This window comes from Thunnus albacares, chromosome 3 (genome assembly GCF_914725855.1).
Source record: "Thunnus albacares chromosome 3, fThuAlb1.1, whole genome shotgun sequence".
NCBI lineage: Eukaryota > Metazoa > Chordata > Actinopteri > Scombriformes > Scombridae > Thunnus > Thunnus albacares.
This window is the reverse complement of record NC_058108.1, coordinates 16,306,828-16,323,909: the sequence shown is the minus strand read 5'-3', so window position 1 is coordinate 16,323,909 and position 17,082 is coordinate 16,306,828.

Genomic DNA, 17,082 nt, shown 5'->3' with positions numbered 1-17,082 from the left:
AACCTCACCAACATGACAAGCCTCTGCTTGTCTTCTCTCTCAGGATTTAGATACAAACAGAGATAGACAGAAGAGCAGAACGACAGAGGGAAGAGCACTGTGGGCCTTGAGAAAAGCCACACTGCAGTGTCTGTTGATGCACTATAACATTTTATCATAAGCTTTTAGAGCGTAAAATGAAAACAAGACTAACACTTTAAAGCTACACTAGTATCCCCTAGATGCTGCAATATTCATTACATCCAACATTACAAAAGTGTTAGACAGAACAAATAACATTGTAACATTCCTCTATTCTTGGAGCGTTGCCAATAGTGGAGCTAAAAACATTGTATGTCGTATGTCCCAAGGATGGTAGAGGAAAGGCTATGAGACCTTTAAAATCAGGGTTTATCCTCTTAGGAACATGAATATGCTCACTTTATTTCCTGGTAATCTGTCCATTGGATTAAGAGAGTAGGAATTTTAGTTTGGGGGTGAAAGGATGGGTCAACAAGTGTGCCACTTTGACGTGAGTTTTCCCTTTTGTGTATATGTAGTCTGTCCTCTTTCCAGGTCTCCATGATGATGGAGGTGGTGTGGCTGAGGTCCTACCTGTTTTGTCTGTTTGTTTGTTTTTGTCGGCACCTGAAAGTTGCTTGACGTCCTCCTGATCAGACTCTTATGGTATCAATCAATCTATAATTTTGTCATCCTGTCTGTCCATACTGTATATCTGTAATTTTGATTTCTTGGTCTTTTGTGTACACACACACTCTATTGCACATCTGTCTGTCCTGGAAGAGTGATCCCTCCAGTGTGTGTGTTGTGTGTGTGTGTGATATTTTCCTATTCAAATCAAGGATCTAAAGATAGAGGATGTTGTATTGTTGCACAGATTGGAAAGCCACCTGAGGCAAATTTTTGATTTGTGATTTTGGGCTATACCATAGACTGTATAAAAATAATGGACATAACCAGTGTGATGTCCCTGGTTTGTGGACTTCCATTTTGAAGCCTCAAGTTTGGCATTTTGACCATCACCATCTTGGATTTTTGGAGCCAGAAGACCTGACCATATTTGGACGAGAGGGTGGAGCTGACCACTAGCTGGTTGTTTGGTTAGCACAGTGCATTTACAGTCTATGGTTAACTGTGATAATGCTAATGCTAATAATACTTTTTGCTAGTGAAAAACAGGCTTAAGACCATTAAAACAAAATATACTTACCAGAAAAACTGAACATCTGACTCCTTAGAGGGTGTTTTAGTACAACCAAACACTGAACAAGACTTTTTTTTTTAAGGTGTCCAAGAATGTTACAATTAACTTTCATAAACTGAAAACACACCTACACTATACCTATACTACACCTATACTCTGTGAATCTGGGGTTACACCATGTTTACGTTACCTAACCAACACTGATGCCATATTAGCAACTGCTGGTAGCAACAATCACAATGTAGCCACGCCCTAAAGTATACCCTGCTTTATCCTCTAATTTAAATGAACATCATGCTGTATTGAAGAAGACTTGAAACTCGCGACCGAGACCAAAAACTCATTAGGAGGTAATAAATCAAGTGAGAAGTAGCGCCATTTCCCAGTAGACTTCTATATAAGCAGACTTCTTTTTGGAGCAAATTGCCCCCTGCTGCTCATTAGAGAGTATGCAGGTCTAAGGCTAAAATTGACTTTACTTGACTTGACTTGACACAGGAGACCACTGTCCACAACCTGTTTCCAACCAACCACCAATGTAATTTTTTTTAATGATGACTTTGATTGTTTCTTAACCATGATGTTTCTTTAAGCTTAACCAAGGTGTTTTTGTGACTGAACCTCACCAAACCTTAACCATAGCTGTAGCAAATCAGTAAACAGTCATGAATCTTTTTTTCTGACATTCAGAAGGCAAACGATGTCTTTCAGCTGACAGAGATGTCAGATCAGAAAACACATATGAGTCATTGCGGAAAGCAATATTAAAAGAATTATTCTCTTAGTTTAGATAACTTGTTAATTGAGCAACCCTATCACCAAAAACATCCAACGATTCTGCGAAAGAATTATGTTCGATGACAAAATTCTTTCTGCATTGCTTCATAATCAGTGGTAGAAAGCAGAAGCTTTGGCCTGATTGTGGTGCAAAATCAGAAAATATCGGTGGGTCACCAAAACTATTGGGGTTTATGAATATCCGCAATCATTTTAAAATGGAAGTCCAAAAGGTTGGTATCACCAAAAAGAAAAGACACCATGAATATCTTAATCAAATTTCAGTGTGATCTGAACAGTAGCAACAACATCTTAAAATCTTTGATGAACATGCAGGATGGCAGATAAAACTACTAATAAAACTCAGAGTAGCATGGTGAAAAAGGGTAATTGAGATATTTTGTTTGCATTTGAGCAAAAAATTCCTTGATAAAAGAGTTACATTTGTATATAACACAATAGGAAATTTTTACCTGTGGCTAGCCTTAGAGGAAATGTCAGGGGCGTCATTGGCATTGTGACTATTCAAATGTGATGCAGTAAGGCCAGAGGTGGTCAAGATATCTTACCCTGGAACCAAAACATTCGACCAATTGAACAACTTATCATTGGACATCACCATCCAAGAGAAAAATATAAAAAGATGGATGTTGTTTTTGGTCTGGGGAAACAATGCAATTAACTAGACTGAAAGCCCCTCTGTCAGCCAGCACCCTCTACACAGACTTGAAACATCTGCCTGCCATCATAGCACTGCTGCAAAACACCGACCGTAGATCAACTTTACAACAGACTGTAAATTGTACCACCCTCCATAGTAACATTAAATCACCAAATCCTATTGCCCGTGAACTTAGCAGATTAACACAGCCGCTCTGACACACACATTTGTCTTTCAGAGCAAAAGGCAAATATTTGTCATAAAACAGGGGGTGTTAGTTGTGGCAGGTTAATGGGACACCCACTGCTGGTTAATGTGAAGCATTTTGGCCACATGCACCGTGTGATGCTATTCTTGTATTTGCATCTTGGACAGATCTGTGGGAACAAAAAAATAAATAAAATAAAGAATTAAAAATACAACACTATAAAATGGTTTTTGTACTTGACGTTTTTTTTTATTTTAATCATTTTCTGACTCCTGTTTAGTTCCTGTGAAAAGGTTGGAGTTTTTTTCACTTTTAACAAACACCTTTTTTTTTCAATTTTATGTGTGAAAGTGGATATTTTGTTACTTTTCATATTTAAATCAAGAAATGTTGGATTAAACATGCATTACATGTAGTAGATTCAATTTTGTACCCACATTGAGTATTCTTTTTGTATCATAATGATCAAATAACTAGGAACCAACAAACATTATAGTTTATTTTAGGGTTGTTGTATTAAAACTAATATTTAGAAGAGTATATGATTAGATTTTTTACCCAAACATGGACGTGTTCAGCATATTTTACTGTAAAAAAATAATTTTGTCTTTTGTGAAATCTCTGTTGTTGCTTCTTTTTATCTACAGTATCTGCTGAAAAAAACACACACTTAAAAAGACACAAGGGCTTTACAAGGAGACTGGCTATAAAAAACTAAAACTAAAATTAAATTGAACTATTTATCAAACTCTAGCACACATACAAACACAAAATGCCAGTTCACAATTTTTTTTTATTATTAGCCCCACCACTAGTGGGGTTAATAATGTATAGTTTATGGGTATCTGCCCATTAGAGTACAATATATCCTGTTTGGAAGATGATAGTGTGACCTGATGCTGGTGACAGAGGAAAGGTCACTGGTATTGTTTGTATGTTGTAGGGATGTGCAGAAAGCTCAGTATTTGTATTTTCTATCTGTATTTGTTGAGGCAGGAAAATTATTTATATTTGTATTTGTATAAAAATGGAAATAGGTGTTTAAATCCAGTTTTTGTTTTTATTATGCTTTCAATTTTAGGATATTAAAGTGTTAAAAGTGTTTATGAATAAACTATCTTAAGAAAGAGCTCCCTATACCAGGTCTTGAACTTGAGTCTCCCAGATCATAGACAACTGTGCTGACTAGTGAGCTAAACCAAGTGCATCACAAATCTGCAGACAGACCTTTACTTATTTGTACACCCATCACACAGAGACAGTACAGTATGTAATGTGAAGAGAAGAACTTCAAGGACGATAATTGCTTTACACTTTTAATTTATCGTCCATTTTTTGCAACCCAACTTTGTGGAAGGGAGAAGGGGAACAACAGGTTATGGAGAGACCATTGAAAGCAATTGGCTTGTGTCAGTAGCTCAGTTTTATCTTTCGGGAACACCCCCAACAGAGAGCACCGCCTACATCGCTATCTCAGTCTCTGTCCACTCACGTTTCAGATTAGATTTGGGCTTGAACAGATGTATTTGAGAAGTTTCAATTTCAAGTAAACAATGAGAAAAAGAAGTGAAATCCTGCTACTATAATTTGCTTACGTAGCTTCCGGAACTGCTGGAAGTCTTTCGAGGGGTAGCTTCCAGAATCTTACTAATCAGAACAGAATGGGCTCATCGGGAGGGGGGCCTTAAAAAGACAGGTTGGCCTGTTTCAGACAGAGGCTGAAATGAGTGGCTGCATAAAGGGTCAGTATGTGTTAACCAAGGGTTTTTTTCTTGAACTGTAAATCATGCAGAGATATTCAGTATATTTATATAGAAGTATATAAATATCATTTTAGGAGACAAACAACGGACAAACCAATTACTATCACCATCAGGCCTTTTAACTTGTGGAGTACTAATGTGTAAGAATGCCTAAAGTGGCAATCTCGAAGCTCTCCAAAGATTTTCATTTAAATAAATTTTAGTTAAGTCACTATCTATCTTGTGTTACCGAATGAGGTAAGAGTACATTAGGGGAGTAAGTATTCTCAGAAAAGGTAGGTCTTAAAGTGATTTTTGAAGAAAGAAAGGGATTCTGCTGATGCAGTCTTTAAACCACAGGATGTGCCATTTCAAACATTTAGTTTTGGATAACTTACTTACTCTACATTATGTGTTATATGTACACTAGTACACAAGTATTGATTAATTTTCTGAAGATGTTACTGTTATCTGGTCATAATTTTGGAATGTACTTTAATACAAAACATTTCTTGTGAGAGGATGTTTCTGAATGAGACCATCAGAAACATTTATCAGGCTTATCAAAAGCCTACTGTGTCATTTTTTGTGGTGTCTTCACTTTGGACATTATTAAGGAAATGTCATTTTTCATTTAAATGCAATTTTTTTTACATTATAATCATTCAATCAATTCAATGAAACACTTGGATGGAAACTGAGAAACAAAGAGGTTAAAATGAAACACCCCTGCTAAGATGTCACACATAGACATAAAGGATTCCATGTACTAGGGTCAAAATGTCCCTGTTTTATAAATCTTGAAGAGACAGACAGGGGGCAGAGGGCAAGTAAGAGGGCATGAAAAAGAATATAAGTTTAAAGTGAAAGCAGATACGTTTAAATTTCCTGGTGGCTTGGTGATCCCCTCAAAGACAGTAAAATTTCCAACCTTTGCATGAAATGTAGCCCTATGTGAAACAGAAAAAATGTGCTTTTGTATAGCTCATACTCATAGTTAGAAAAAAACACAACTAGTCAAAAAAAAAAAAAAAAGTCAACAGCCATGCTAGCAGTTTTAGGCTGTACTTAGCTACTTAGCATAGCTGTGCTTTGAGCTAAATTCTAAGGTCAGCAGTTAGCATGTTGATGTTTGGCAGGTATGATGTTAATCATGTTTACCATGGCTTTGTGCTAAATTGCTCCCTATTCACTATATGAATGAATGAAGCACATTGAAATGGCTCCTGTGTACTTTTCCATTACTTCTGCTGTATATCTTTAGTTTTCTGCATCATTAAGCGTGTTCCTCAGAAATATTTTCAGTTCGGAAAAATGTATGATCAAAAGGTTTCATGCGCGTTTACACAAGTTTTATTCACAAGAATACCGAAGACTTTTGAACTTCAGAGGACGCTCGTTTTGTCAGCTCAGTTTTTCTGCTCAGACTTTAATAAAACAAACAGATGGTAGGAATAATAGAGATGAAAAGAACTGATGTATCTTTCCTGATTGGAAGCTACATAGTGTTAGTACTTCTTTTATGTGAACAATGAAAATGTCAAGTCTGCATAACAAGTACTTTTAAACTTACATATTTGATTTGAGGGAAATTAAACGTTCTAACAATAGCAAGCGAAAAGAAATTATCACTTTGAAGTAACAAATTATAATAATTTCCATTTCTTTCAGTGTGCATTCAGTTTGATGACATATTATTAACATTTAGTCGTATCATCACTGAAGCCATCCTGCTAATCAGACTCATGTTTATTTTCACTATTTGGTACTCCCAGTAAAAAGCTGCTCTGCAAATTGCCCCACAGTCAGAAAAAATATACCCTTACTCCAAACACACAAGACCTCCATGAACATCTGCTCAAAGAGGTCATCATCATTATCTCTGACCCATTCAGCCCCTGACTGTTGCAAACTACTAACATCCAACTTTAAACCTTTAATAGCACCTGTGACTCAAAACCCACTAGAATGTTGTTCATCTCCTATAACTATGTGGAATATTCTTCTGGTCATGGTTTGTTGCTCTATGTCAAGCTGTTTCTGGATGAATATATCTATATCTGGATGTGGAAATGAGCTTCCTTCCTGATATTTAAGCTCTGGAAAACAGTTTTGAAGATAGGAGGTTAATGCAGGATGGTGAAGCTCAGGGGTATCAATAAAAGCTAAACCCACAAGGATTGCTGTATTGTAATCACTGTTGGACAGTTCTGTGTAGGGCTGCATGATATACTGTTTCAGCATCGACATTGCAATGTGTATGTACAATAGTCACATTGCAGGACGCACAATGTCAAGTAAGGCAAATTCACTCAATATGTCATGCTACAACTTTTGATGTGCTCTGGTGAAAGGGTGCACTTCAATCAATTATCAATCATCAATTTATCAAACAACCAACACAGGCCCCACTAGTCTACTAGCCTTACAACCTGAAAATGAGCGCTGCCTGCTTTGATTGTTTGATAAACTGATCAAGTGCACCCCTTCACCAGAGCACAAAGTGAACTGATTACGGTGCATGCAAAGTCTGCATATCACCTACCTGTAAACATGCACACGACACGGCTACTGTCACAGATAATGTTGCCTGGATGCTAGAGGCAGCCACGAGGCAGCTTTTAAATGAATAAATGCTAGACCCAAGCCAAGTTCCCGTGTCTTACTTGCCACCTATTAAAGTGAAAGGGGTTAGCCCCAAAGTTAGCAAGTGAAGTTAGCCTCTTGTAATGGAGCATAAATTAGCTACACCTGGTGCCTACTGGAACCTGACCAAGCACACTTAAGGTGGACCAGCTATTTAATGACAATCTAAGCCACTCCTAAACAGAGAACGGAGACATTTCTGGCCTCTCCAGGTTCAAGATTTCACTGAAGTCTCTCTCATGAAATATGTAAACTTTGTGGACAATGTCTGTCTCTCTTTATTGCTTCTTATCACTCGTCTTTCTGTCTCTCCCTCTATCTGTGTAGACAGCTATAGTATGGAAGCGCTCTATTTGTCATATCTAAGTAACTAATTATGTCTCTCTCACTACCACACACACATAGACACACACACATGATGTAAGACACGTGTAATAATGAAACTTGGTTGTCATAATCCTCTCACACACTGCAAATCCATGTAAAAGAAAGGAAGAGGAAACATGTTGCCAGTCAATAGATAGCACATCCAGTCCAGTGGACTTTCCAATTAACAGACATTTTTTACAATTGATTGTACTGATGGTGGTTTAGACACCAAAATTGAGTATTGGTTGAAATCAGTGTTGGCATGTCATGATTGTTGCTCTTAAGGCAATATGAGGACCTGTGTTGCATTGTGGTGTGCTACTGACGTAGCATAATCATAGTCATATCCAACAAATGTAGATTTTTTTATTGTGTTTTTTATCAAGGTCACATAGTGTCTGTTATCTACCACAATTTAAGACATCTGTTCCTTTACAGCATTCAACATCTGAGAGAACCCACCGTGTTGTTAAGTTTGTATTTCACTTATAAAGTGGGAGGTATCAAGCTAGGCCAACCAGCTTCTACTCACAAACTAAAAGCGAGGAGGCCTAGCTTGCTATGGTTAGCAGTGATTCCCCGTCAATGTCACTTTATGGTCATGATATTTCAACACCTGCCCACAATCTATAAAGGAGGGGGGCTCTACGGTGGCTGACAAGGGAGCTGCAACTTAAGAAAACATGCAAATAGACAAAATACAAGCAAATTAAGAAAACATCCTCATCAATTTGACAATACATGTGCAGCATTTAGAAAACGCCCTGTAAATACCACAACACAACACATTACAGAAACGACAACGGAAGTGTTTCCAGAGGACATGTAAGATTGATGAACATATCAATAACTCATGACTGAAATGTAGTTAAAATGCAAATGACACCTCTTTCCAAACATAGCAAGATAGAAAACAAGTTACAACCTTATTTTTACCAAAACGAGTTGTCCTCCGAGCTGGACATATAACATTGTTCTCTATGTACAGCTGGCTGTGAGACGAGTGTGCAGGGACCATCCAAAAAGTGCAACACTGAAAAGAGATACTTCAAACAATATTCAATAACCCCCTAACCCTTTTTCCTAAACTAAGGGCCAAATCCACAAAAGGATTGTGCGGCTTTTGCAGCTGCTAAACCTATGCAAATAAGACAAAAAGATAGTGTGTAATTCACAATGCACCTGCGAAGGGCGAAATGCACTGCAAATAGCGTCATGGTGCGCCTGGCCATTTGCATGTATGTAAATTAGGTAATATTCATACATTCAGTGCAAAACTTGCCCCTTTCTATGCAAATAAGCCATGTTGCAAAAACAGTCTAATTCACAAATACCAGCGCTAAAAGCCAAATGCAATTAGAGTGGCGTTATCAGTGTCTTCAGATAGTTGGTGGTAACTGTAACTCAGTCCTCACTCACTCTCTCTCTCTCTTCAAATTTTCAAGCTTGTGAGGCCTGAATGATATTGAATTGATGTTGAATGATATCAAGGGCAAAATCATCACTCAGTGATTGGTTGTGGGGGTGATCACGTGGGTATGGGGTAGTAGGTTTATCTTGGACTTTCAGCTACTTAAAAACAAAAATGTCCTAACAGCTCTGGAGCTCATAATTCATCCATAAGGGCTGCTTTATTACAAACTATTCCACTGTATAAACTGGAATCCATGTGTAACAACTGACCTGTGTAGATATGTAGCAGAACACAGATCGTTAATTACTGTCAGATCCTGACTGATCCGGTGTTAATGAAGTTACCACTGCTGTGATAGGTACAGCCTCTTTCTCAGTTTGGAGACGCACTTATCGTTTCAGCTGCTGTGTGATGCTGCAGCCACCAAACAGAACATAAGTACTGATGTTTCTGTGAAATCCTGAATACATTCAGTGACACCTGAACAACATTATTGTAAGATTCAGACATTAATCTAACATGTTTCAGACCTGCCTGAGTCACATTAGTAGTTGTATTCTGACATTTCAGTAGGTTGTTATAGATGTGAAATACTGGAGAAGTAAAAGAAGCAAAATACATGAAAGTTGGCTTGTGATTTTGGAGAGCCCTGTGTGTGCACACCTCTGCTAATTAAAGACATGGAATTTGAGGCTTTTCACTATGGACCAATCTGTGTGCTGAAATATGGCGAAAAGCTCAAAATACTGGAAACGGCTCAGTTCTCTCAAACAGATGCAAAACAAGGGCAAATTGCACTCAGCTGCAAAACTTTATGGGCATGTTTGTGCTGGCATATCATTGGTGCAAAATTTTTTGTGAATACGATCTTATAATGGGCCATATTGTAGGTGCAATCCATCCTTTGTGGATTTGGCCATAAGTGTTGTAGTATAACCAACATGAGACCATTGATGTGTTATGTGATTTTGAGGACACTACATTGAATAAGAGTGAAGTTATTATTATTGTATAAGTAGCTTGTTGTCTACCTTACTGTGGTTGGACAGAGGCGTCATTTATGTTTTAACATTTCGCTTATGAGTTATTGATGTGTTCATCAATCTTAAGTGTCCTCTGGAAACACTTCCATTGTCGTTTCTGTAATGTGTTGTGTTGTGATGTTTGCAGCACATTTTTTAAAATGCTGTGCATGTGTTGTCAAATAGATGATATTTTCTGAATTTGCTTGTGGTTTGTCTAGTTGCATGTGTTTTAAGTTGCAGCGCATTTGCCTTTGTCGGCCACCGTAGGTCTAGCTAGTGTTAGCAGTCTCTCTTTAATGGGTCGAGTTGTGTGATGGCAAATTACCAGACTGTCAAAACTCAAAGCAATGGTTAGTTCTGAAACTTAAGCAGTGCATATTGACTTGAATTATAACAAAGTAATATACTGAGTCATAAGGAAAAGCTCTCAAAACAGAGATGGGACTAAGCCACAGCTAACAATGTTGCCCCTGCCCAGTTGATTATTTACCTTTGAGGCTGTTGGTATTTAAATGATAATGCAAATCTTTTACCATTACCGTCAAATTAACAGTACCACCAACAAAGTTAATATTTAATTCTAAGCAAAAAATTATTTTAATTTAAGTTTGACTTTAAACATAATGGCGACACTTGGATGTTACTACATTGTTTAAAAAGTAGCAGCGTTTTCCTGGCTGTAGAATATAATGACCCATAACACTGACTTACATACTATGTACACTACAAAATGTTGTTGCAATAGTTATATTGAATTGATGTTACCATGATGTAATTCTGACAACAGGAAACAAAACAATGCTGAACACCACTCAAACACTGCTTTAGAAAGATGTGAATGTAACAGGGTAGGCTAGAAATTATGAAAATCTTACCACTACACTGACATTTTATACCATTTTAGCATGCTTTCCACTTTTTGGTGTGCTTTCAACTTTGTAGCAACAGTTTGGGGAAGGCCGACTCCATAAAGATATTTCCCTGATCTCTACCCTGTCCAACACCTTTTGGATAAACTGGAAGGTCAGGCCTTATTGCTCAACATCAATGTTGGACTTGGTTCTTCTGAATGGAAGCAAATCCCTACAGCCAGGTTCTAAAATATTATGGAAACCTTCCCAGAAGAGTGGAGGCTGTTAGTACAGCATTACTGCCCATGGTTTTGGAATGACATATTTTATCATGTTTTTTTGTTTTCTTTTTTGTGTGTGTGCACCCCAGGGACTATCAATCAAACAGGTGTTTCTTTATTCATTTTTGAGAATGCCTTTTATCTGTTTTTGCAAATGAACTCTTCACATGTTTAGTCACATGTGGGTGGACTGTTCCGTTGTCAACATACCTTTGTATACTAATACTAGTTGTATACTAGAGGAAGAATGTGAATGCAATCATTTGCATATTCCTTGACTATAATGTGTGTTCAGACCAAACATAAAGCAAATTAAAGCTGCAAGCAGGGATGATCGGGCCCTTGCACCTTTGCGCATGTTGGGGTGCGCTGCAGTCAAAGGGTTTTATTGTGATTATGTAGATGGTTTCAGGCCTGGACTCTTATCTGACGTTGCACGGAGGAGATTAATATCACTCCATGGGTCCACTATGTGGCGCTAGAGAATACCCACTAACTATACAACATGTTGTTGTATGTCATGTGTAGACCACACCATGTAAATTTTATGTAAATCAGACGATGTTTGTCATATAAGACTGACTTCCTGTTGTCAGCAGGTGGCGCTATGATTATGACTCAGTATTGGCATTTAGATGTGTTCAGGCCTAGACTCTTATCAAGCATGAGAAATTTGGTGCAGGTTGGACGATATACATTCAAGTGACAACTTCCTGTTTCAGTGCAAAACATCGAAGTTCGCTGTATCATCACGGCAACGATGTTCAGTGAAAACTCAAGATTTTGATAACTTTTCATCATAAAAGTCTTTCGATGACACAGACCAAATTTGAAGTTGGTCGAATTAATCTCCAGGAGGAGTTCATTAAAATACAACACTTGTAAATTGCAAAAAACAGCGCTTAAATTGCAATGTAAATTTAAAATGGCTGACTTCCTGCATCTTTTTTGTGCATCTGGACACAATACATATACCTACCAAATTTCATCCATATACGTCAAATTTAAAGGTGGGGGCTTCAACTTTGAAATATTCTAGGGGGTGCCCTCAAGTCATTTTGCCACACCCAAGTCCAAAAACCATATCAGACAACAAAATACACACCCTCTGATGCATGTGCCAAGTCTTGTGAGTTTTCGAGCACCCCTAGCCCCTCAAATACGCCATGGCCATGGCATCATCAACATCTTACAACTTAGCTGACCAAATTTTGGGTGGATCTGTTTAACCTGTTAGGAGTAGTTAGTAAAAGTATGGGGCCTACAACTTCCTGTTGCCAGTAGGTGGCGCTATTACTTTGATTCAGTATGGGCCTGTACATGTCTTCAGACCAGGACTCTTATCAAACATGTGAAGTTACAACAGTTTGTTTTGCAATTAAAAACATAGAAATTCACTGCATCGCTACAGCGATGTCTTTCAATAAAAACTCAGACTCTTCAAAATATAGCATCATCAAGGTCTTAAGGCTTTTCTGACCAAATTTGAGGTGGATCTGTTCATCCTGCTAGGCACAGGTCATTAAAGTACAGACCATGTAACTTCCTGTTGCCAGTAGGTGGCGCTATGACTATGACACAGTATTGACACATAGATGTGTTCAGATCAGTACCCTTATCAAGCATGAGAAAGTTTGGGCAGATTTAACGATGTACTTTTGAGTTACAACAACTTCCTGTTTCATGGCATAACATTGAAATTTGCTGCATCACCAAGGCAACTCAAAATTTTAACATTTCATTACAAAGGTCTTTAGATGACGCTGACCAAATATGAAGTCAGGGGGATTAAATCCCTATGAGGAGTTCGTTAAAATACAATGTCTGGAAATGGCAAAATCTTTGCAAAAATTGATGCATCTGGACATGTTACATGTGCCTACCAAATTCCGTTAATCTACATGAAATTGAAAGGAGGGGCTTCAAAATAGAAATTTTGTAGGGGCCATTTGGGCATGGCCATTTTGCCATGCCCATCCCCAAGACCCATAAAATATTAAATATTTCACCACTTCTGACATATGTGCAAAGTTTCATAAGTTTTGGAGCATGTTTAGGCCCTCAAAAATGTGTTTCTTTTAGAAGAAGAATAATAGAGAAGAATTCCTTCAATTACAAGAGGGCCTTCGCACCGTTCTGTGCTTGGGCCCTAATTATAGAAGTGCACGATTGCATTCAAAGTCATTTGAAAGACATTAACAAACATAAAGACAGTATGAGTTTGTGGCCCCTTCAGAAATGCACAGAGAGAGGAGGAAATGGTAGAGAGTCTGAGTTAAGTAACAGAAAAAAACATTGGATTCAATTACTTGTTAATTTGGACATTTCTTACGTGTAGAGCCAAGCTAAGTGTACTTGTTCCTGGTGCTGATTATGTAAGACTGCAGACACATGAGCCAACCTGAAGCATGTTCTTATTTTATTTTTGTCAGATAAGTAGACTGGAGACATGAAGTGTATCCTTGTGGAAAGCAGATAGTTATGCTGACAGTAAGCTCTGTAAAGCTTGTTCTCTTGCTCTACTTTTCTCCCTTACACATATTTCTGGATAATGGTAAGCTTTTTAAAGCCGGAGGAACACTTCTAAAAACACTAGTATCTTAGAGTTACACCCACAAAGTTGTCTTCCAATATATGAGGGGCCAGTACTGCACTTTTAGATGAATCTGATCTCAAAACTTACCAGAAACTCCAGTTTGATTTAGTTAAAGGAAGTGAAATAGTCTGCCAGGAGGGTGAGAAAATGCCACTTGTCTTGCAAGTGAAATAGTCTGAAAACAAGGCAGAGTACGGCAGAGTTGTGATGTTGCTTCAATGAGGAAATTGTCACAAAAATAAGTGAAATGGCATTGGAAATGGCAATATTTCACCCCTCTTGACATATTTTTCCATTTGTTTTGCAGAATCAGATGCAATCAGATGATTACACAGTATAAAATGACACAATTTAAAGATTGGCTGTCTAGTGTATAAATGCACACATGTCTCAGTCAATTCAGCCTAACTGAAGAGTCAGAATTTAACTCTAAAGTTACCTCTATGAAGTGGTTGTCAAAGTTGTCGAAGTAAGGTTCCTTGGCAGGGTTCTAGGAGGTCATCAGCAAAGAAGAAATAAACTTGATTTTACTATTTTATTCCACCTAAAATACTTCAAATTGATTGTGGTGTAAGGACAAGTGAATAGCTGTCCTTCTCTTTCAATGCCAAATCAGGAAATTCATAAACATTTTTTGTACTGCTTTTGGTGGAAACCGATCATTTGAGGTGTAAGCCAAAATCCATATAAGCACCACACCTGGTTGACCAATCAAACAAGCAACTATCAGCAGTTCCTATTATGTACTGTCAATCAAGTGGAAAAAAGCAACAGAAATAACCTTGACAGATTGACATGAGGGCAAAAGAAAAGAGTGTGATTGCCTGCAAGGGGTATGCTCACACAACAAACGAGCACATCTTAAAATAGGTTCTTGCAACAAGCTTGTGTTGCTGCAGGCAGGTTATATAATAGTCAATATTAACAACAGAAAATAGCAGTGAGAAGTATTGATTGAAGGTAATTACAGTAACTTATGTTATTAGTTATGTAATAAAACAAATAATTTATTCTTTCCCCTCATGACTGTATTGAACACTATAAATCAATACAAGATATTATGCATAGTGCAGTTGGGTAGACTTAGAATATATGGGATATTGTTGCAAATGTGTAAATGAGATGGTAAATAGTTTGAAAACTGGTTTAAAGTACCAGTTTAAAGTGTTCATACCAGATGTTCTCTGTTTCATTTGAAGCTGTGAACAGCTGTTTATGTTTAAGCAAATAAAAATAATGTGTAGCTGTTGATCTTTTGTGTAAGACAACAGTTGGATCTGGTACCAAAAATATTATATTAGGAATTAGGAATTATATTAGGAATAAACTGTTCATTTAGCAGAATGTAAAGAAATGTCATAAAAAAAATATATATTAGACATCTGCTAAACATAACTTTCAATCGGAACCAACAAAAAATAAAATGTTGGTACATGAAATTACTTCATTATATTATGTATAATATTGAGAAATATGTATTAGCATGAAATGTTATCATGATCTGACATAACCCTGAGTTCCCCGGGACTCAGTAGGTCACTCTCAACACAGTTCAACACAGTTCAACACAGGTAGTGCTACAACTTCCCAAAACAAACAAACAAACAAAAAAAGAGCCTTAACTTTACCTTCTGCTGAACCAATTCGTCAGTAAAGAATATTTTGACTTAATTTCAACACTGAGACTTCAGTTTATCTTCCAAAGGGAATTATTAGATTGGGGGATAAAAATGATTAATACATGATATTATATATAATATATGATTATGAATTTGATTAATTCATTAAACAATGGTATATAATGTTCCATTCATTTGTTTCGTATGAGGCATAGACACAACTGGAGGACATAGGTAAATCTGCTTGCCAGTGAGTGTGTGTGTGTGTGTGTGTGTAGCATATAGACCTCTACGGGTTTCAGCTGAGAATGGAGTGATTAGCACAACAAAGATTTCCCACCCTACTCATCTCATCACTCACTTGCACACACACACACACACACACACACTAACCTCGATTTTCTCATCGAGAGTACAGCTCAGCATGGTTTCTACCTCCTGACAGGTGAGGAGGTGAGATGAGGGAGGCTAAAAAGCTTTGCCATGTGTTATGTATCTGTGCTGCGTTTCTACATGTACATGTGTGTGCATCAGTCCTGACATTTTTTGCTATTGCTGACATTCTTCTTGTTCATCAATGAAGAAGTTTACAAAAAAAAAACTTTGTTATGACTGTGTGTTGCATATTTATAAGAGCACGTGCATGTTAAGTGCGTGTGAATGTGAACCAGTAAGGTTGAACGGCAGGTATTGCTGACAATGGGAAGTACATAAAAGCTCTTATTCCTCAGTGAACTCCACTGGTTGGTTGCTGCAGTGGAGTTGTTGAGTGACTGTTAGTCTAAACAGGATTCTGATGTGAATTTCTGAAGGACTGATGTTGACTTTTAGACTGAAAAAGCTGTTTGTGATCAGCAGAGTATTTCTTATAAAAACAGAAAAGTCTTTGAAACAAGATAATTTTTATGACCATTGAAGTACGAGGTAAATGTCACAAGATTTGGATGAATTAAATGCACTTGCATGTACTGAACATTACATGCTTCTGGAGTTTTTAACACATACATGGATCCATGTGGTGCAGATGGCTGCTTTAACAATCAGAGTTTCTGCAGGGCTCACTAAATTAAAGACATTTTAATACATTTTAATGCCACATAGAATGATAATGTAGCAGTAGCAGTACTGTAGCAGTTAACAGTTTATGCTACAGGTCTGGTGGTGTTGACTTGGAAGCTTCCTGCAGCACAATCCACTGTCACACCAGTCTCACTTGTGGTTCAAACATCTAAAAAAACATCTTGCAACAGCCAACACACAACACAACACATACAGAAAAAGACATTATAACTGATGTTACTGTCTACAGCAGGAAAGAGGAAATATTCAAGACCAAGGAAACAGTAAGACCATTAAAGACTTTTTAATACCTTCTAGGGATGTGCAGAGGGCCCAATATTTGTATTTGTATCTGTATTTGTTGAGGCAGCAAAAATATTTGTATTTGTATTTGAATAAAAGTGGAAAGAGGCTTAAAAATCCTGTTTTAATTATGCTTTTAATTTTAGAAAATTAAGTGTCAAGTGCTAAGCTTTATCTCTGGGGAACACCCCCAACTCCAGGAGTGATGTCCAAATTAGGAAATGTGCGACTCCCCTCATTGAGACCTGCTGATAGACGTAACAGTGGAGCAGAGGAGAGACACTGAGATAGAGATGTAACTGACCTGCGTGCTGGTATTTGACATGT